The sequence below is a fragment of the Phalangium opilio genome, unplaced genomic scaffold (genome assembly GCF_054372755.1).
Source record: "Phalangium opilio isolate 3A_F unplaced genomic scaffold, DU_Popi_V2 ptg000101l_1, whole genome shotgun sequence".
NCBI classification, from domain to species: Eukaryota; Metazoa; Arthropoda; class Arachnida; order Opiliones; family Phalangiidae; genus Phalangium; species Phalangium opilio.
Window position 1 is genome coordinate 2889454 of NW_028324204.1, and position 20405 is coordinate 2909858.

General features: G+C 39.8%; 1 long non-coding RNA gene across 1 annotated transcript; it reads right to left on the reverse strand.

The window, feature by feature from the left end:
- Nucleotides 1-5835: 5835 nt before the first annotated feature.
- Nucleotides 5836-6105, reverse strand: LOC149630952 (uncharacterized). The gene is made up of 3 exons (XR_016374069.1): nucleotides 6053-6105; nucleotides 5915-5983; nucleotides 5836-5852 (listed from the first exon to the last, which is right to left on the reverse strand). It is a non-coding gene; the product is annotated as an uncharacterized LOC149630952 (long non-coding RNA).
- Between the last annotated feature and the right edge of the window lie 14300 nt (nucleotides 6106-20405).

The window sequence follows — 20405 nt, forward strand, 5'->3', positions numbered from 1 at the left end:
CTAAAACGCGGCGCGAAGATTGGTTTTCAATTTTATCTAATAGACGAAGAGAAACCAGGAACATCACTTCTTGGTTTCAATTTTTAAAAATGGATTCGCGGTATTCGTGGAGTTTAGGTTGCTTTAATTACCCATAATTCGTAATTTTGGGTAAGCGAAATTTTTTTAACATTTTTCTCATCTTAATTAAACTATACTCTTTCGTTTAGGACCAAATTTTAGGAAAGGTGTTCTTTTCCTTTAACATACCTTATTTCCTATTTTATTAATGCATTGGCCAGCTTGAATAAGAATTATTTCCCTCATAATTTTACAAACTATTTTATCTTTAACGATAAAATTCGGTAACGTTCAACGGTGATGAAACTAGGGCTGCGTTCAGCAGAGCTCACCAAACAAGACAGCGGATTTTGGGAAACTTTTACCGGTGAGCTCTGTCGTCATAATGACGTCACAGCTTGCTGAACGCTTTTTCTAAGTCAACGGTGTTTTAATAATGACGAAAGCGCAATAAAGCGTTCAAGGTACCAAGGCTTAACAAAACTTGTATGAAAACCTATTTATAGAGATAAATAAGAACAACTTAGTAATTAAAATTAGAAAGACTAACATATCTATTAAAATTCTCGCGTGATCAGCAAGTTTCACGGCAATTAAATAGGTAGTCCCACCAGAATCTGAAAGAGCTATTTGTAATAATTCTTCCATGTTTTTTCGCAAAGCTGAGAACTACGCGTTTTACGTCACGCGATCCAAAAAACCGACTATTTTCTTTGGTGACCGCGCTGGCTCAGCGCTGAGCAGCGTGACGTCAAAGTCCAAAAACAAAATCCGTTCAATAGGACACAGCTAAAAGCGCTGACTTAGCGCTGAGCTCTGCTGAACGCGGCGTTGGTCTGGGAACTGCAGGTACCAGTCTTGGAAATAAGGATTTTTTTGAAACTAGTCATGTTACCTGAACTCTAACTTTAATTATATTAGTTTCGGGATTGTCTTAGTAACAGTAGGACTAATATTATAGAAAATAGCTGAAACTGAAACTAAAACTAACGAAGTGTCAATCGAAAACGAAATCACGAAAAGTTCGACTGATTTTACGTCTCATGAAAGTGAAATTGAAAGTGTTAAAACTTCTATGGATTTTCCTTACGAAAGTTGTTTATATCATCTCAAATCTTATCGGTATTCTATTTTAATTAATCAGAAGTAGTTCGTTAATTAGTAACGTAAATAAAATGAAAAAAAAAACAAAAATTGCCCCCAGATTAAGCCCTCATTGCCAAATTGAAGGATACTCAAACAGATTTTATAGTAAAATTAATCCACGTGAATACATTTGCAAATACGGTGCATCCGGCAAATGCAATGATGAAGGGTGCCAATATCAACATATTACTAACGAACACAGAATATGTCAAATTGAATGACTCGTGGATATTGTTTCGTACTGCCCTGAATTAGCTGGTGTTCGCAAAAATGATTCACCGTCTGTTACTCAAGCTAAAATTGGTAAGGATAAGTGTGAAACTTTATTCGTGCATACAGGGAGCCTAGCGGTTCTGTAATTCCTATAAAATCCTATATATTTGAACCTGTCCTATGTTATTATTCTATAATTTCATGAAAGGTCCTATAATCTATATCTATATAAATCAAGCCCTGACTGACTGACAGACTGACTGATAATCAACGCCCAGCCCAAACCGCTTGCCCTAGAAGGCTGAAAATTTGCAGGAACGTTACTCATAAGTAGTAGGCGCGTACTAAGAAAGATTTTTCCAATCCGCCGCCATCTTAAAAAATGGCGCCCAGAAATGTAAAAAATATTCTCTATGTAATGAAGTACTCGCGTTTCAACCGATTTCACAAATATTTAGTACACTGGTTTGCTTTAACCTCAAGACGGGCTAAATGGTCTTTCGGGTTCGATTTTTTGCCATCTTTTAAAATGGCGCCCAGAAATGTAAGAAAATATTCTCTAGGCAATAAAGTCCGCGCGTTTCAACCGATTTCACAAATATTTAGTACACTGGTTTCCTTTAACCTATAGACGGGCTGAATGGTATTTTGGGTTCTATTTGTTGCCATCTTTTAAATGGCGGACGGAAATTATAAACCCTTCTTTATGGAATAATGTCCGCGTGAAAAGTAATTAAAAAAAATTGACGGGCTGACGGGCAACGCCGAGTGACTTCGCTCCTAGGGTGCTACAAAAATATTAGTCAACAGAAAAATCTACACATTCTTTATATCATTTTAGATGGAAGTTCTTATTACACGCGAGCGACGCCGCGGGTAACGGCTAGTGTCCTATATATTTGACTTAGTCCAATTAAGCTTGCGTATAGTTTAACATCAAATTAATCAAAATTTAGTTGGCTCTTTTATCGAGGTGACATTTGACTAGATCTATTTGACCGAAATTGCGGAGTTTGCTCAGGCTTTCTAAATTATATTATATCAGGGATAGATTTAATTTTAGAAGTAGGAATGGAGAACGGTTAGTATTTACTTCAGTGCTCCTCGTAGCCCAGTATAGAGCCCCTCCCTCCAACACGTAACGAAAAGTTTAAATTATCTTATTGGCTGCTCACTTAAACCACGTTTTGATGACGTTGCTGACGGGGACGGCGAAAAATACGTAATTCCTTTTTACCTCTGTCGCTATGACCCGCCTCTTCTTTCATACCCCCCTCCCGTCCCGTGGAAGGGGGTCCGGGACTTCGATGCGCGCCCACATTACTCTGTTCTCCATCCCTACGTCTAAAATTAAATCCATCCCTGATTATATTATTTAATTAAGTTCCTCTGAATTTTCAAAGTAAAATCAAATTTGTTATTTTTTTTCGTAGATTTTTCTACATAGTTTAAACCAAAATAGTCTTATATATAAGCATGCATTTTCATTCCTACATTTTCCTATAAAACACATGCTTTTTTTCTCCAATAAAACCTATTTTTCCTATAAGGAATTTAAACTTTTGCTGGGCTCCCTGCTACGTATGTTTTAACTTATTATCTCCCTTTAGCCCAATTTTGCAAGAAGATTAAGAAAACCCTTAAAGTCAGTGGCAATAACCAAATGACAAAACTAAAGCAATTGTACACAGCTGTTCTTTGCGAAATTTCACTGAAACGGAAACTAGGTATATAGGTTATTTTGCACCATGACCCCAACCCAGCCTAACCAGATATCGAACCTGACTGCTTTCAACTTGCAGAAGCACCATACTTTGCGTCGAAAGTTCTGGCTAGAAAATTTATACCAACTTACTTCGACAGACTCAAAAAGAATGTTATGCCCCTATGATACTTGATGGTAAAAATCTGGCTCTGGAGCAGCAGAACCATTTTTGGAGAGACATAGATGAGGCAACTAACGTTCAAAACCATTATGTTGAAAAGAGATATTTTGAAGTTGACAAAAATGATAATAATGTTGACTCTTTGGAAAAATTGGTTCATTCGGAACCCAATAATATTGAAGTGTGGTTGAAATTGGCCAAATGTCACATGAGCCAGCCAAACTAAAGAGTATGTTCCTAAAAATACAGGGTTGCCACGGGTCAGGAAAACCTGGAAAAGTCACGGAATTTAAAAATGGGCCGGAAAGGTCAGGTAATTTTAAAAATTTCAGCAAAGTCAGGGAATTTTATTTTAATGGGTAAAATTTCTTGGGATGTCTTTATTTTAAAATCTCAGAAAAAGGTCAGGGAAAAAATTTCAGAAAAGGTCAGGGATAAAATTTCAGAAAAAGGTCAGGGAAAAAATTTCAGAAAAAAGTTCAGGGAAAAAATTTCAGAAAAAGGTCAGGGAAAAATTTCAGAAAAAGGTCAGGGAAAAATTTCAGAAAAAGGTCAGGGAAAAAATCTCAGAAAAAGGTCAGGGAAAAAATCTCAGAAAAAGGTCAGGGAAAAAATCTCAGAAAAAGGTCAGGGAAAAAATCCCAGAAAAAGGTCAGGGAAAAAATCTCAGAAAAAGGTCAGAGAAAAAATCTGAGAAAAAGGTCAGGGAAAAATCTGAGATAAAGGTCAGGGAAAAATTTTCAGAAAAAGGTCAGGGAAAAACTTTCAGAAAAAGGTCAGGGAAAAAAATTGAGAAAAAGGTCAGGGAAAAATTTGAGAAAAAGGTCAGGGAAAAAATTTGAGAAAAAGGTCAGGGAAAAAATTTCAGAAAAAGGTCAGGCAAAAAATCTCAGAAAAAGGTCAGGGAAAAATCTCAGAAAAATGTCAGGGAAAAAATTTCAGAAAAAGGTCAGGGAAAAATCTCAGTAAAAGGTCAAGGAAAAAATCTCAGAAAAAGGTCAGGGAAAACCTGGAAAAGTCAGACAATTTGGTTCTGAAAATTCAGAGGCAACCCTGAAATATATTCGTTTCATGCGAAATGATCGACACTTCAATTTATCGTAGGAATAACAATAATCGCTTGAACAAAGCGTTGGACGCAATGTCTAGAGCGTTAGAAGCTGACCAAGAAGATAAACGTCTATGGAAATACTACTTAAAGCTCTTCTCACTTCATCCCGATAACGCCGACGATATTGAATCGATGTTCGAACAGGCTTTAGACTCTGTTAATTCCTACAGCATTGGATATCGATATTTAGAACTTAGCAAATCGTTCGAATCAAAAAGCAAAATTTGCATCGATATTTCTAATCATTTGATAGTGTCTTCATCATCCTCGGAAGAGAACAGCGTTTCATCTGCAAAATCTCATCAGTTTTTAGAGATTTTATTTAACCTTTTACAATTGCAATTGTTGGTGGAGAATTCTGATAAAGCTCTTCATATTTTGAAAGTTAGTGTTCCTGTAGAGCGTTTTTCCAGTGCATATTGCACTTTATTCATATTCTCTGATTCCCTGTTATTGCCGCGGATTACTCGTGATGCCTGTTTAAATCCATTATTCCGGTGGTTTTTTGGTGATTATTTCTATTTCATTGATTTTAATTTTTATTTTGGATTTTCGAATTCCTCGATTGATTATGTGTGATTATTTCACGAAAGGAGTGATTACCGAGGTGATTACATATGAATACTAGAAAATCATGTGATTATTTCTGATTTTCTCAAGATTTCACGTAATTTTCAGTGATTATCGGAGATTTCTGATTACCTTTATTTACCCACAAGAATGATTTTGATTACTGATGATTTTCTAAGTATTCTAGAAATCAAGTAATCGATTTCTGCGGTTTTGTACACCCGATTATTCAAGTGACTAACCCCTCGTTCTCTTGCAATGTTTGAGGTCAATTTGTATCTCTTCTGTACTAATTCTGGGCACACTAATTATATTTACTCACATTGAAAATATGGGGTTTTTCAAATACTTTTAACAAAAGCCTGACCATATATGAATAAGACTTGGCTTCGTAAACTTGAATAGTAAACCATGCTTTACTACGTTTGCTGTAGCATTTAGAAAACCTGTAAATCAAGAGAGATAACATATTCACAATAGAACTATCACTTTTGAAAGAGTAGTTGTTGTTATAAATATAAGCAAACTATTTTGTTCGAATTTAATTTTATGTAAGTTCCGGAGCGAGCTACGCGAATTTTGGGGCTCTGATAAAATCCTAGGCAACACATTTTCTGGTCACCCTGATACTGTTATCCAGACTTTCAATTTCCCTTCAAAATATTTTTCCCTGACCATTCCAGTTGGTTTATGATCCGGTTCATGTTTATACATGACGCGAAATCAAAGCACAAACAATCCACGCGGATATCTCCTCGAAAAATGCTTACTGCTGTGATCCATCTTTTGATCTGGCTTCAGCACGGCCAGTATGGTGATTGCGATCAATTGCTGCTAACTTAACTCTCATGTCATATATTTTATAGCTATAATATTGATAGATAATTATATTTCACAAATACATCTAATTTAATTATGTTACCCTTACCTGAAAGCAAAACGTTTACTTGCGTATTTTAGTATCATACTATGATACGTTTCCAGAAATCCATTGTGCCTACAACAGTATATGAAATTTTACATACAATGATATGTAACAGAAAGTTTTTTTTTCCACAAAACTTACCTAAAATTTGCGTAATAACTTAAGTTATTTAGAACATATTTCTGTGTCACAATAGTCCTAATTTCTTTAAATTGTTCACATTTGGATTCTAACCATTGGTGCTGTTCAATTTGTTCAGGTGTTAGATCCTCATGCATACAACAAGTGGGGGCACCAAATCCCAATGGCAAATTCCATTCATGGATGTTACAGATGTGTTGCAATAAGGACAGCCACAAATAACGCATCGCACTAACGTCTCCATTACATTCCCGTGCACAAAACCAAAAGTGGTTTCGGATTAATGGTGCCCAATGGGCCATTGACACAAAACCTTTCTTCTTGGATTTCTCCATTAGTTTCTTAAGCAGATTTTTAGACGCATGCCATATATCCCAGGAATGTTTTACATTCTTGTATATTCCAGCCCTTGTTGCTAAATATAAATTCAGTAATAGTTAACTAAAAAAGCCAAAGAAAACTAAATTCCAAAAATAAATACCTAATAATTTTTTATTTGGCAATGCGCGTCAGTTACTATCTCCACCAAAAACGGATTTATGGGATAAGAACGTCGGAGTTAGCGAATTCACTCCCCATCCTCGCATACTTTATTGAGAAACTTCGTCTGCTTATATTTTGATTCCACCCACAAATTCTGTATATATAGCTACTTCTAGAGATCGAATTTGTGGGTGGAGTCAAAATATAAGCAGACGAAGTTTCTCAATAAAGTATGCGAGGATGGTACTAGAGGCTAAAGCTACGATCCGACGTTCTTATCCCATAAATCCGTTTTTGTCTCCACCACTTTCGTGTTTGATTTTTGACCTAATTCATGAACTTCCGCAGCTGCTAGTTCGAAACCCATAATTTCCATGTTGACACTCTTCCCATCTGCATGCCTTACATCCCGAGTTTTAACTGACAGTATTTTATGTGCTTCCGTATCAGCCATTGTATAACTGAGATACATAGAAGAATGTCCCGGGGAATCATTTCTGCCGTGTCCAGCCACAATAAGGTTCTTATTGGCCAGTTCCTCAAATGTTTCCTTCTGGGTCTCAATCCAAAACTCATCCACTGCAGGACTTATAAAATGATCTTGGTAGCTAAAACATAAGATATATGTATGAATAACTATAAGTAGGAAACCATATTGTGGATTTTCTAGTGACATAGGTATATCCCAAAAATATGTATGTCAGAATGCAAGGTAAATTAATATCGTTTCCATTGTCATTTCCCATGTAGCAGTTTTATTAGAGTGATAATTTCGAGGGGTTCAACATTTGCACCAAATCGCATACGCTTCTCGCAAAATCGCGAAATCTTTGATGAAATTACGAAACCAAAGATGAAATCACGAAATCAAAAATGAAATCACGAAATCAAAGATGAAATCACGACATCAAAGATGAAATCACGAAATCAAAGATGAAATCACGAAATCAAAGATGAAATCACGAAATCAAAGATGAAATCACGAAATCAAAGATGAAATCATGAAATCAAAGATGAAATCACGAAATCAAAGGTGATATAACGAAATCAAAGATGAAATCACGAAATCAAAGGTGAAATAACGAAATCAAAGATGAAATAACGAAATCAAAGATGAAATCACGAAATAAAAGATGAGATCACGAAATCAAAGATGAAATCACGAAATCAAAGAAGAAATCACGAAATCAAAGAAGAAATCACGAAATCTTTGGCGAAATCGCGAAATCCAGTACGCTTTTTTGGGAATGTCGGACCCCTCGGATAATCTATTGTGTATGATTGCATATAGGTCTAAAACTAATAATTGCCAGTTTTGCCAAATTATATACTTAGAGCCACTTGAGTTTTCAAGAGCTCCCAAAGAACCAAGGCCAAACCTCATTCAGTAACAATTAATTAATTTCAAAAGTTATTGGACTAAAGTTGGAATTCATAAACGTCGGACGCAACACAATTTAGTATAGGCAAAGGCAGGGCGTCGTGCGCAAACTTCCGCCTTTTGCGCACGACGCACTGCCTTTGCCTGTACTAAATTGCGTTGCGTCCGACGTTTATGAATTCCACCTCAAAACTCTTCTGAAAGTAACTTAGATTAATTTACCACTAATAATTCTTTTATAATCATGGGCTGAAACATCAATAATGTGTCTAGATTTATAACTACGCAATAAAGTAACGTTTACTTAGCTCGCCTGAAAACTTCAGTCGGCATTCAAATCCAACGCGCCTCCCTCCCGCCCATTTACTTCGTTGACTTTCCCAAGATAAAATTCCAAAAAAAAAACTTGGCTGAGTTTTTCTCTCTTGAACGCAGCCACGGTACTGTCTTTCCCCATTTAGCACTAACCCCCCCCTCCCGTATAGACAGCCAGCCTACAGTCTATGTCGCGCATGCATTCACTTATAGAGACTATAGGGTACGATGTTTTCTATAAGAACCTTGGGCAGAGCGCGCGTCTGGGGATGGTTGGGACCCGTCACGTGTGGGAGAAGCCCTCTAGTCGACCGGGATCTGCTTCGTTTTTTCATTTCTCCTTTATAACACTGAGTCTCCCCTTCGGATGACTCACAGCAAGGAAGAAAAGATATTCCCACTCTAACCTTGAAGGAGAGAAGAATGGAGTGGAAACCCCCATACCTATAGCGTTGCCTGTGTACCCCCACCTACGGCACCGTAGTCCTCCCAGCATCCTCGGCGGTTAGGTAGGGTCGTACTGGACGAAATTGTAAAGGGCGCTCCCTCTATCTTAAAAATAGAAGCTAGTTCTCATACAAATAAAATGGCGCTACGCGGCAGCGCTTAGCAATCGCCATCCGAAGGGTAGGGGCGTGCGTGAGGTACATTGGGGGAGATACGGTGCCGCAGGTCGCCCATCATTATTTCCAATCCATCTCAACTCCCTTATACCTGCTCTAACCATTCCGCTGTTGCATAGCCCAATCGATCACACAACCTGCTCGCTTTATAAAAGCGGGAAATTCAAATGAGGCTAAAATTATGGAAGGCCATGAGGTTTTTTGGGCAATATCTTCTGTTCTATTGATTTAAATTACATGAAAATTTAATGGCAGGTCTGTTTCAACGTATCGAAATATATCCAAAAATCCAAAATAATGATAGTTTCAGTGAAAACACTCGAATTTCATTCAGATACACTGGTTCGAACGAAATTGGAAGTAAATAGTTATTGAAAATATTTTCAAGACTTTATTTATATGATAAATACGTTGAAACTAAACTCTCGATGTTATTTGTATCACGAGAAAATAGGATATTACCAAAATAGAAATATAATTAAAAAGAAAAAGAAAAGAAGCATAAGAAATATTATTTTTGCGACCATATTGGAAGTTGGTCAGCCAATATTGATGTCACGTCCCCGTACCTCCTCCAATCTCAGTAGCTCTCAATAGCGTCGGTAGCGCGATCAAGTGAGCTAAAGACTGTAGCTAGGGTAGGGCTCGGGGATCGGTTAACTATTATTCAAACATATTAACATACCAAAATTTGTTAAACGAAGATTATATAAAAGTATTTCGTCTCGATTTGTTTTGAAAAAAGGTGGAGTGATGCAATTATTAATCAATGATATCCTCTTCAATGTTTTTGCAAATTGGTTCGGAGGAAACGAGAACAACAGTTTCGGGTGAAAGGTCTACGTTTGAACAAACGCTAGCACTAGGATTAACGTATCCCGGACTGACAACGCAAGAAAACGTTGCGAATTTAAAATCTTCTGACACGACTACAATTTCGGCTACGGTTTGAATTTCTAACAACGCGGAAGCGATGGGAAGTAGTTCAACCAAGTCAGGCCTTCTTTCTCCTAGGCTCAACATTTCTTCACTTTGAACAAGATTTGCGCGCATTTGGTCGTGGTATTAAACATACATCACTCGATTTGTCCGTGGAAGGATCAACAACGGTAGAAGTTCTAAGAATCGAGCTATTATTTGCAATGTTATTTTCACAAACAATGATGTGCTTATTAATAAGGGTTTTTTCACATATGCTGTCACTCTCCTTCACCAAATATTGCCGCTTCTGGGGTTGGCGTCTCCACTGTATAAATCCAAGTAGACCGCCCGGGTGTACTTGTGGATGGGGAACAGGGAACAAGCGTAGCCCACACCGACACACCCGATGTCCCTTTTCGGCAACATCACGTGGCCTTTGTAAATATGATATCGGAAAACTTGGATTACTTTGAAACAGTGATTGGACTCGTGTTTTTAACAGTGAAGGAAGTTGCCTCTTCAAAATTGGAGATGCACTATCTGAGAAGAAAAGTGCCAATGAAAATGTCGAAGACGATTGTAAATTGGGAAACATTTTGCAACTATCACCATCGTCCGTTGAACCATCGTTATTCTTATTGATACCACAACCGCCAATCTTGCTAACATTTTCTTACATTCTCAAACGATACTTCGACAAGGAAAGTTTCCATTTAGGCGCTGTTGAGACACTAGGCACGGTCGTCCTACTAACGGGACTCTTAGGAGTAGGTGGAGACGAACGAGGCCTATTTAACTGAATGCTTACTACAGATATTACTGTATGTTCATTAATATTTTCACAGTGCATCCGCAATATACTGTTGGAGATAGATCATAAGCCTTTCCCCTTTAAAATCCCCAATTAATGAAATATATCATTTTAACACAATTTTTCCCTTTTCACTCTAAGTGCGTTCATAAACACGTGCGTTGTACATTCGCATTGCACAGTTATAGACAAATCATAATCCCACACTTTGAAAATCAAAAATCCCTTTTTCACTCTCCCTTTAAAAAGACGAACCAAAAACGTTGTCAGGCGACTCAAAATGTTAGACAATGTGCCTTCCAAAACTGGAGGTCTAGAGAGCAAGCTTAATCTCTGCGTTGGATCTCGAGTAATTGTTAGGAGAAACATAAATTTTGAAGAAGGTGTTATTAACGGCACCGTGGGCATGATTCCAAAATAACGACAGTGGGAACATTACTGGTACCCGTAGCAGGGTAGATGGGGAACCAAGCGACGAGAAAAATAAGCCCGACTTTTTAGTCGAGAAAATGAGCGTCAAGTTCTTGCTAATGACCAATTTATACGTGAAACGAACGCAATTTCCGGTAATTTTGGCATACGTCATTACTATACACAAAGCCAGGGAATGAGTTTAAAATGCGTAATTATGGATTTGGGATCAAATTTATTTGGAACTGGCATGGCGTACGTTGCTCTATCGCGAGTGACTTCCTTGGTAGGTCTTCATCTCTTGCAATTAGACCAGGATAAAATTATGGCAGATGGACGAGCCATTGCGGAGTATAACAGGCTGCGTCAAAAACACAGACCTGATCTTCCACTTATAGAAATAGTGGGGTAGGAAGCAAAGAGAGGTACAAAAAGGCCAAAGCCGAAGAGTATTTTAGAAGGTGAAGGAGAGCGATCTGATGAAACGGCAAAAGAAAGACCAAATAAAAAGATTACACAGAAAAAACAACGTATAGGTTTTGAGCACATCCATTTGATTTAAACATGCTGAAAATCTAAACCCCTAGATTTGACGTGCGAAAACTAAACACCAACTAGTATCAATGGGTTTAATAGCTAAACATATGAAAACTAAACACATCAACGCAGTGAAAGTCTTTTGAAAACACGTTTAAAATTTAAACATATAGTAAAATGGGCATAAACCGAAACGCCAGGGTTTAAACGTGTTCAAAACAGTCTCTAAGTGCATACGATATAAACATAGTGACGTCATGTGATTAACGCGAGCGCATAAGGAAGAAAAATAAATCGTGTTTTTCGGTGAATCAGTTCTAACCCCTTCTCATACAGTTAAGCCGTTCGGCAGAAATTTCGGGCAGTGTTGCCAATGTGAGGAATACATCTCTTTTCGATCGTTTTTCGACCTGTTTTATAAACTTGAAGCATTAAAGTACTTTTTGTAAAAACCAGTCGAATTTGAGGAATTTTCAATAAGGACGGGAAAATTAATATTTCAGTATTTAAACTAGAAGTAGTGACGGATGAAGTGGCAACCCCATCCTATATCGTATTAACGTTGCCTCTGTGCCACACTTACGGCACTGAAGTCCTCCCACCATCCTCAGCGTTTAGGTCATACAGTATGCGGAATCGTAAAGGACGCCACCCGAGGGGGCCGTCATTACTCATGAGAGCGTACGAGATTTGAAATCTTTCTCGATTTTGATGATTTCAAAGATTTAAGAATTATTTGACTGATTTGCTGATTTGGAGCCGATTTGAATGATTTGGGAGTGATTTTCACGATTTTACGATGATTTCGATTCGATTTATGTGATTTGAAGGATTTGGAAATGATTTGAACGATTTGTACGATTTGAATGACTGCCCCAGTAGCACAAGCCTTCCGCATAACAGTCGGTTAAAGGTCGAATAGTCGGTTTACGGTCCAGTCGGCTGTACCATGCTTATTCCGACACTTTTCCGACTCATAAAGCCGACTACTTCTTATAGTTGGCAATGCCGACATCTATCTGACAGTTGGAATTGAGATGGTTTAAAGTAGGCTTGCCTACCGTCTAGAAAATTCCAACTTATTTTTTGCCAATTGATTACCGACTCTCTCGCGCTAGTCGGTATGGTGACGTTTAAGAAGAGTAAATTTAAAAGCAAAGTTATTCTTAGGCCGTTTAGTTACCGACATTTTTCCGACAGTTGGAACTGAGATGGTTAAAGTAGGCTTGCCTACCGTCTAGAAATTTCCAACACATTTTTTGCCAATTGATTACCAACTCCCTCGCGCTAGTCGGAATTGTGACGTTTAAGAAGGGTAAATTTAAAAGCAAAGTTATTCTTAGGCCGTTTAGTAACCGACATTTATCCGACAGTTGGAACTGTGGTGGTTTGAAGTAGGCTTGCCTACCGTCTAAAAATTTCCAACACATTTTTTGCCAATTGATTACCAACTCCCTCGCGCTAGTCGGAATTGTGACGTTTAAAAAGGGTAAATTTAAAAGCAAAGTTATTCTTAGGCCGTTTAGTAACCGACATTTATCCGACAGTTGGAACTGTGGTGGTTTGAAGTAGGCTTGCCTACCGTCTAAAAATTTCCAACACATTTTTTGCCAATTGATTACCAACTCCCTCGCGCTAGTCGGTATTGTGACGTTTAAGAAGAGTAAATTTAAAAGCAAAGTTATTCTTAGGCCGTTTAGTAACCGACATTTATCCGACAGTTGGAACTGTGGTGGTTTGAAGTAGGCTTGCTTACCGTCTAGAAATTTCGACTCACAAGCAGATGTTGATAATATTATATTTTTGGCAACACTAGAAACATAACGTTACAAAAAACTGCAAAGCAAGAAAACACATCTGATTTTCTAGTTTGAATTTTCCCTCCTGTAATTTCTCGGGTCAGGTGACACGCCTCTGTTCCATTGGCGTAACTAAGGTAACGCCATGCACGTCATTATCGAAGAGGGCGCTGCTAGTGCGAAAGAAAGTCAGCCTTTCCAGTATCTCTGACGCGGCTGGGTCGTTAGAATGTATAAGCGATATTTTTGTGGTTGAAAATGATTATTTCTAGGCTTGCTAACTTTTAACTTCATCGCTTAGGTTCTTTGTCACACTATATAAACTAGAAACGTCTTCGTTTGTCACGTAAGGTGTGAATTTTGTTATTGAATTATCAATTTATCTACCTCTTAGATTCAGTTTTATGCATAAGCCTATGCTTTTTACCTAGCTTCTCATCTGCTGGGAACCACACCCCTATAAAGTGAAACCAAAACTTAAACGTTTTAGTATACCTTCAGTTTCTTTGTTTTAATATAACAGAAGCAAGTGTTTTGGGGCGCTTGGAGTTCAAAAACCTTATATATTAAGTATTTTAAAGATTTTTGGTAGTGAAAATTATACTGAATTCCAAAATAGATCTCAATATGTTTTAGTTACAGAATTTTAATGCGGTTTCAAACATTTTAAGAGAAAAATGTGTAAAATAATACCCTTTAGAATTGTATGTTTTCTTTTTTCTTAAAAAAATGTGTAAGTGTATATTTTTCATTAATATTTCTGTAATTTAATAGATAGCAACTGACCACATCGAAGTTATTAACAATGAATAATAATAAATGCTTTAATTGATTAATAAAAAGTGTCTTTGTACACAAAGACGCAAAAAAGTAAGAGATAAGTGTAGAAAATTAATTGTTTGAAGTAACAGATATTCAAATTTTCATTTTTGAAGACGTGATTATAAAACATCAATTATTTTAAAAAATTTCTTATCTTAGTTTTTTTCACCAAAAATTCTTTAAGTAATATATTTTATCCTTAAACATGTGCATCATTTTAAAAATAGAAAACGTATGCATTTTATTTTTTTTTTTTTTTAAATTTAGAGATAGTTTGAGTATTCGGGCCTATAAAGAGAATAAAATGGACAGAAAATCGTTCATAGCAGACAAAATAAAATAAGCATGAAAACTAAACAAAACGTGTTCGTTAATTTTAAAGTTTTCGAGTTTTCAAAAATTGACGTGTTGTATCTTTCTCAAAAGATCACGATCAAGCTACATATCCTTTTGACTCTAATAACTACATCACAGTCAAAGGGCGAATGTAATTTTCGGTTCGCAATATTTTCAATTTTAAAATAAAAAAATAAATTCTTTTAGCTCTATTTTTCAGATATCCGAGTATTGGAACTTTCTCGAAGCAAATGTTTCAAGAAAATAAACAGTAGTATCAAGGTAGTTTCTCTGAAATTTTTGTGAAAAAAACTAAGATAAGAAATTTTTTAAAATAATTGATGTTTTATAATCACGTCTTCAAAAATGAAAATTTGAATATCTGTTACTTCAAACAATTAATTTTCTACACTTATCTCTTACTTTTTTGCGTCTTTGTGTACAAAGACACTTTTTATTAATATCTGTCACTTCAGTCTTAATATGAGTTAAAACTGTTTAGAAACTAGTATTTTAAAACTTATACTGAAAAAGCAGGCGCTCCATTTAAGTCTTGTGGTGTTGCTCGTTTATTAGTTACCGCGTTTGAACTAACAAGGCCCTAACCATCTATTATAGAAGTATTAATCTTGATTGCTTCAACGCCCAGTCCAACTCAAATTGCCTTCCCGTCGTTTTCACGTGCAAAGCACAGTGGATGCAATAATACAAATAGATTCCGAAGACTTAGGCTAAAAAATTATTACGTAGACCTGTGTACAAAAACAATCTATACACCTGTGCACAAACATATTCCATAGACCTGTGCTGGGTGACCACATATCCTAAATTTTTTCTATTTTCGGATGTCTTCCTATAATTTCGATAATTTCGATAATTTTCCTATATTTTCCTATTTTTTGAAATTGTAGATATTGTAGTACCTACAAGCACCCACAAGTACCCACAAGTACCTACAAGCACCCACAAGTACCCTAAGTACCTACAAGTACCTACAAGCACCCACAAGTACCTACAAGTACCTAAAAGCACCCACAAGTACCTACAAGTACCTAAAAGCACCCACAAGTACCCACAAGTACCCACAAGCGACCACAACTACCCACATGTACCTACAAGCACCCACAAGTACCTACAAGTACCCACAAGTACCTACAAGTACCTACAAGAACCCACAAGTACCTTCAAGCACCCACAAGTACCTTCAAGCACCCACAAGTACCTTCAAGCACCCACAAGTACCTTCAAGCACCCACAAGTAACCACAAGTACCTACAAGTACCCACAAGTACCTACAAGCACCTACAAGTACCTACAAGCACCCACTAGTACCTACAAGCACCCACTAGTACCTACAAGCACCCACTAGTACCTACAAGCACCCACTAGTACCTACAAGCACCCACTAGTACCTACAAGCACACCACTAGTACCTACAAGCACCCACTAGTACCTACAAGCACCCACTAGTACCTACAAGCACCCACAAGAACCTACAAGCACCCACAAGTACCCACAAGCACCCACAAGTACCCACAAGCACCCACAAGTTCCCACAAGCACCCACAAGTACCCACAAGTACCTACAAGCACCCACAAGTACCTACAAGTACCTACAAGAACCCACAAGTACCCACAAGTTCCTAAAAGCACCCACAAGTACCTACAAGCACCCACAAGTACCCACAAGCACCCACAAGTACCCACATGCACCCACAAGCACCCACAAGTACCCACAAGCACCCACTAGTACCCACAAGTACCTACAAGTACCTACAAGAACCCACAAGTACCCACAAGTACCTTCAAGCACCCACAAGTACCTACAAGCACCCACAAGTACCTACAAGCACCCACAAGTACCTACAAGCACCCACAAGTACCTACAAGCACCCACAAGTACCTACAAGCACCCACAAGTACCTACAAGCACCCACAAGAACCTACAAGCACCCACTAGTACCTACAAGCACCCACAAGTACCTACAAGCACCCACAAGTACCTACAAGCACCCACAAGTACCTACAAGCACCCACAAGTACCTACAAGCACCCACAAGTACCCACTAGTACCTTCAAGCACCCACAAGTACCTTCAAGCACCCACAAGTACCCACAAGTTCCAACAAGCACCCACAAGTACCTACAAGTACCCACAAGTACCTACAAGCACCCACTAGTACCTACAAGCACCCACAAGTACCTACAAGCAACCACAAGTACCTACAAGCACCCACAAGTACCTACAAGCACCCACAAGTACCTACAAGCACCCACAAGTACCTACAAGCACCCACAAGTACCCACAAGTACCAACAAGCACCCACAAGTACCAACAAGCACCCACAAGTACCTACAAGCACCCACAAGTACCTACAAGCACCCACAAGTACCTACAAGCATCCACAAGTACCTACAAGCACCCACAAGTAGCTACAAGCACCCACAAGTACCTACAAGCACCCACAAGTACCTACAAGCACCCACAAGCACCCACAAGTTCCCACAAGCACCCACAAGCACCCACAAGTACCTTCAAGCACCCACAAGTACCTTCAAGCACCTACAAGCACCCACTAGTACCTACAAGCACCCACAAGTACCTACAAGCACCCACAAGTACCTACAAGCACCCACACGTACCTACAAGCACCCACAAGTACCTACAAGCACCCACAAGTTCCTACAAGCACCCACAAGTACCCACTAGTACCTTCAAGCACCCACAAGTACCCACAAGTACCAACAAGCACCCACAAGTACCTACAAGCACCCACAAGTACCTACAAGCACCCACAAGCACCTACAAGCATCCACAAGTACCTACAAGCCCCCACAAGCACCCACAAGTTCCCACAAGCACCCACAAGTACCTACAAGCACCCACAAGTAGCTACAAGCACCCACAAGTAGCTACAAGCACCCACAAGTACCTACAAGCACCCACAAGCACCCACAAGTTCCCACAAGCACCCACAAGTACCCACAAGTACCTACAAGTACCTACAAGAACCCACAAGTACCCACAAGTTCCTAAAAGCACCCACAAGCACCCACAAGTACCCACAAGCACCCACAAGTACCCACATGCACCCACAAGCACCCACAAGCACCCACAAGTACCCACAAGTACCTACAAGTACCTACAAGAACCCACAAGTACCTTCAAGCACCCACAAGTACCTACAAGCACCCACAAGTACCTACAAGCACCCACAAGTACCTACAAGCACCCACAAGTACCTACAAGCACCCACAAGTACCTACAAGCACCCACAAGTACCTACAAGCACCCACAAGAACCTACAAGCACCCACAAGAACCTACAAGCACCCACTAGTACCTACAAGCACCCACAAGTACCTACAAGCACCCACAAGTACCTACAAGCACCCACAAGTACCTACAAGCACCCACAAGTACCTACAAGCACCCACAAGTACCCACTTGTACCTTCAAGCACCCACAAGTACCCACAAGTACCAACAAGCACCCACAAGTACCTACAAGCACCCACAAGTACCCACTAGTACCTTCAAGCACCCACAAGTACCCACAAGTACCAACAAGCACCCACAAGTACCTACAAGCACCCACAAGTACCTACAAGCACCCACAAGCACCTACAAGCATCCACAAGTACCTACAAGCACCCACAAGCACCCACAAGTTCCCACAAGCACCCACAAGTACCTACAAGCACCCACAAGTAGCTACAAGCACCCACAAGTAGCTACAAGCACCCACAAGTACCTACAAGCACCCACAAGCACCCACAAGTTCCCACAAGCACCCACAAGTACCCACAAGTACCTACAAGTACCTACAAGAACCCACAAGTACCCACAAGTTCCTAAAAGCACCCACAAGCACCCACAAGTACCCACAAGCACCCACAAGTACCCACATGCACCCACAAGCACCCACAAGCACCCACAAGTACCCACAAGTACCTACAAGTACCTACAAGAACCCACAAGTACCTTCAAGCACCCACAAGTACCTACAAGCACCCACAAGTACCTACAAGCACCCACAAGTACCTACAAGCACCCACAAGTACCTACAAGCACCCACAAGTACCTACAAGCACCCACAAGTACCTACAAGCACCCACAAGAACCTACAAGCACCCACTAGTACCTACAAGCACCCACAAGTACCTACAAGCACCCACAAGTACCTACAAGCACCCACAAGTACCTACAAGCACCCACAAGTACCTACAAGCACCCACAAGTACCTACAAGCACCCACAAGTACCCACTTGTACCTTCAAGCACCCACAAGTACCCACAAGTACCAACAAGCACCCACAAGTACCTACAAGTACCCACAAGTACCTACAAGCACCCACAAGTACCTACAAGCACCCACTAGTACCTACAAGCACCCACAAGTACCTACAAGCAACCACAAGTACCTACAAGCACCCACAAGTACCTACAAGCACCCACACGTACCTACAAGCACCCACAAGTACCTACAAGCACCCACAAGTACCTACAAGCACCCACAAGTACCCACTAGTACCTTCAAGCACCCACAAGTACCCACAAGTACCAACAAGCACCCACAAGTACCTACAAGCACCCACAAGTACCTACAAGCACCCACAAGCACCTACAAGCATCCACAAGTACCTACAAGCACCCACAAGCACCCACAAGTTCCCACAAGCACCCACAAGTACCTACAAGCACCCACAAGTAGCTACAAGCACCCACAAGTAGCTACAAGCACCCACAAGTACCTACAAGCACCCACAAGCACCCACAAGTTCCCACAAGCACCCACAAGTACCCACAAGTACCTACAAGTACCTACAAGAACCCACAAGTACCCACAAGTTCCTAAAAGCACCCACAAGCACCCACAAGTACCCACAAGCACCCACAAGTACCCACATGCACCCACAAGCACCCACAAGCACCGACAAGTACCCACAAGTACCTACAAGTACCTACAAGAACCCACAAGTACCTTCAAGCACCCACAAGTACCTACAAGCACCCACAAGTACCTACAAGCACCCACAAGTACCTACAAGCACCCACAAGTACCTACAAGCACCCACAAGTACCTACAAGCACCCACAAGTACCTACAAGCACCCACAAGAACCTACAAGCACCCACTAGTACCTACAAGCACCCACAAGTACCTACAAGCACCCACAAGTACCTACAAGCACCCACAAGTACCTACAAGCACCCACAAGTACCTACAAGCACCCACAAGTACCCACTTGTACCTTCAAGCACCCACAAGTACCCACAAGTACCAACAAGCACCCACAAGTACCTACAAGTACCCACAAGTACCTACAAGCACCCACAAGTACCTACAAGCACCCACTAGTACCTACAAGCACCCACAAGTACCTACAAGCAACCACAAGTACCTACAAGCACCCACAAGTACCTACAAGCACCCACAAGTACCTACAAGCACCCACAAGTACCTACAAGCACCCACAAGTACCCACTAGTATCTTCAAGCACCCACAAGTACCCACAAGTACCAACAAGCACCCACAAGAACCTACAAGCACCCACAAGTACCTACAAGCACCCACAAGTACCTACAAGCATCCACAAGTACCTACAAGCACCCACAAGCACCCACAAGTACCTACAAGCACCCACAAGTAGCTACAAGCACCCACAAGTACCTACAAGCACCCACAAGTACCTACAAGCACCCACAAGTACCTACAAGTACCCACAAGTACCAAAGGCAGTTGGTAACATAATTTATTAGTGTGGGGGACCTTTTCCAAGTTAACTTGTTAGCTCACACAAAGCTAGGTCCCCTTGTTTTTCAACCACCACGAAATTTGAACCAAATAGCTTTAAAAGTGCTAACATCATAGACTGACTCTTTACACTGCTTAAATATCGCAGATTGGAATG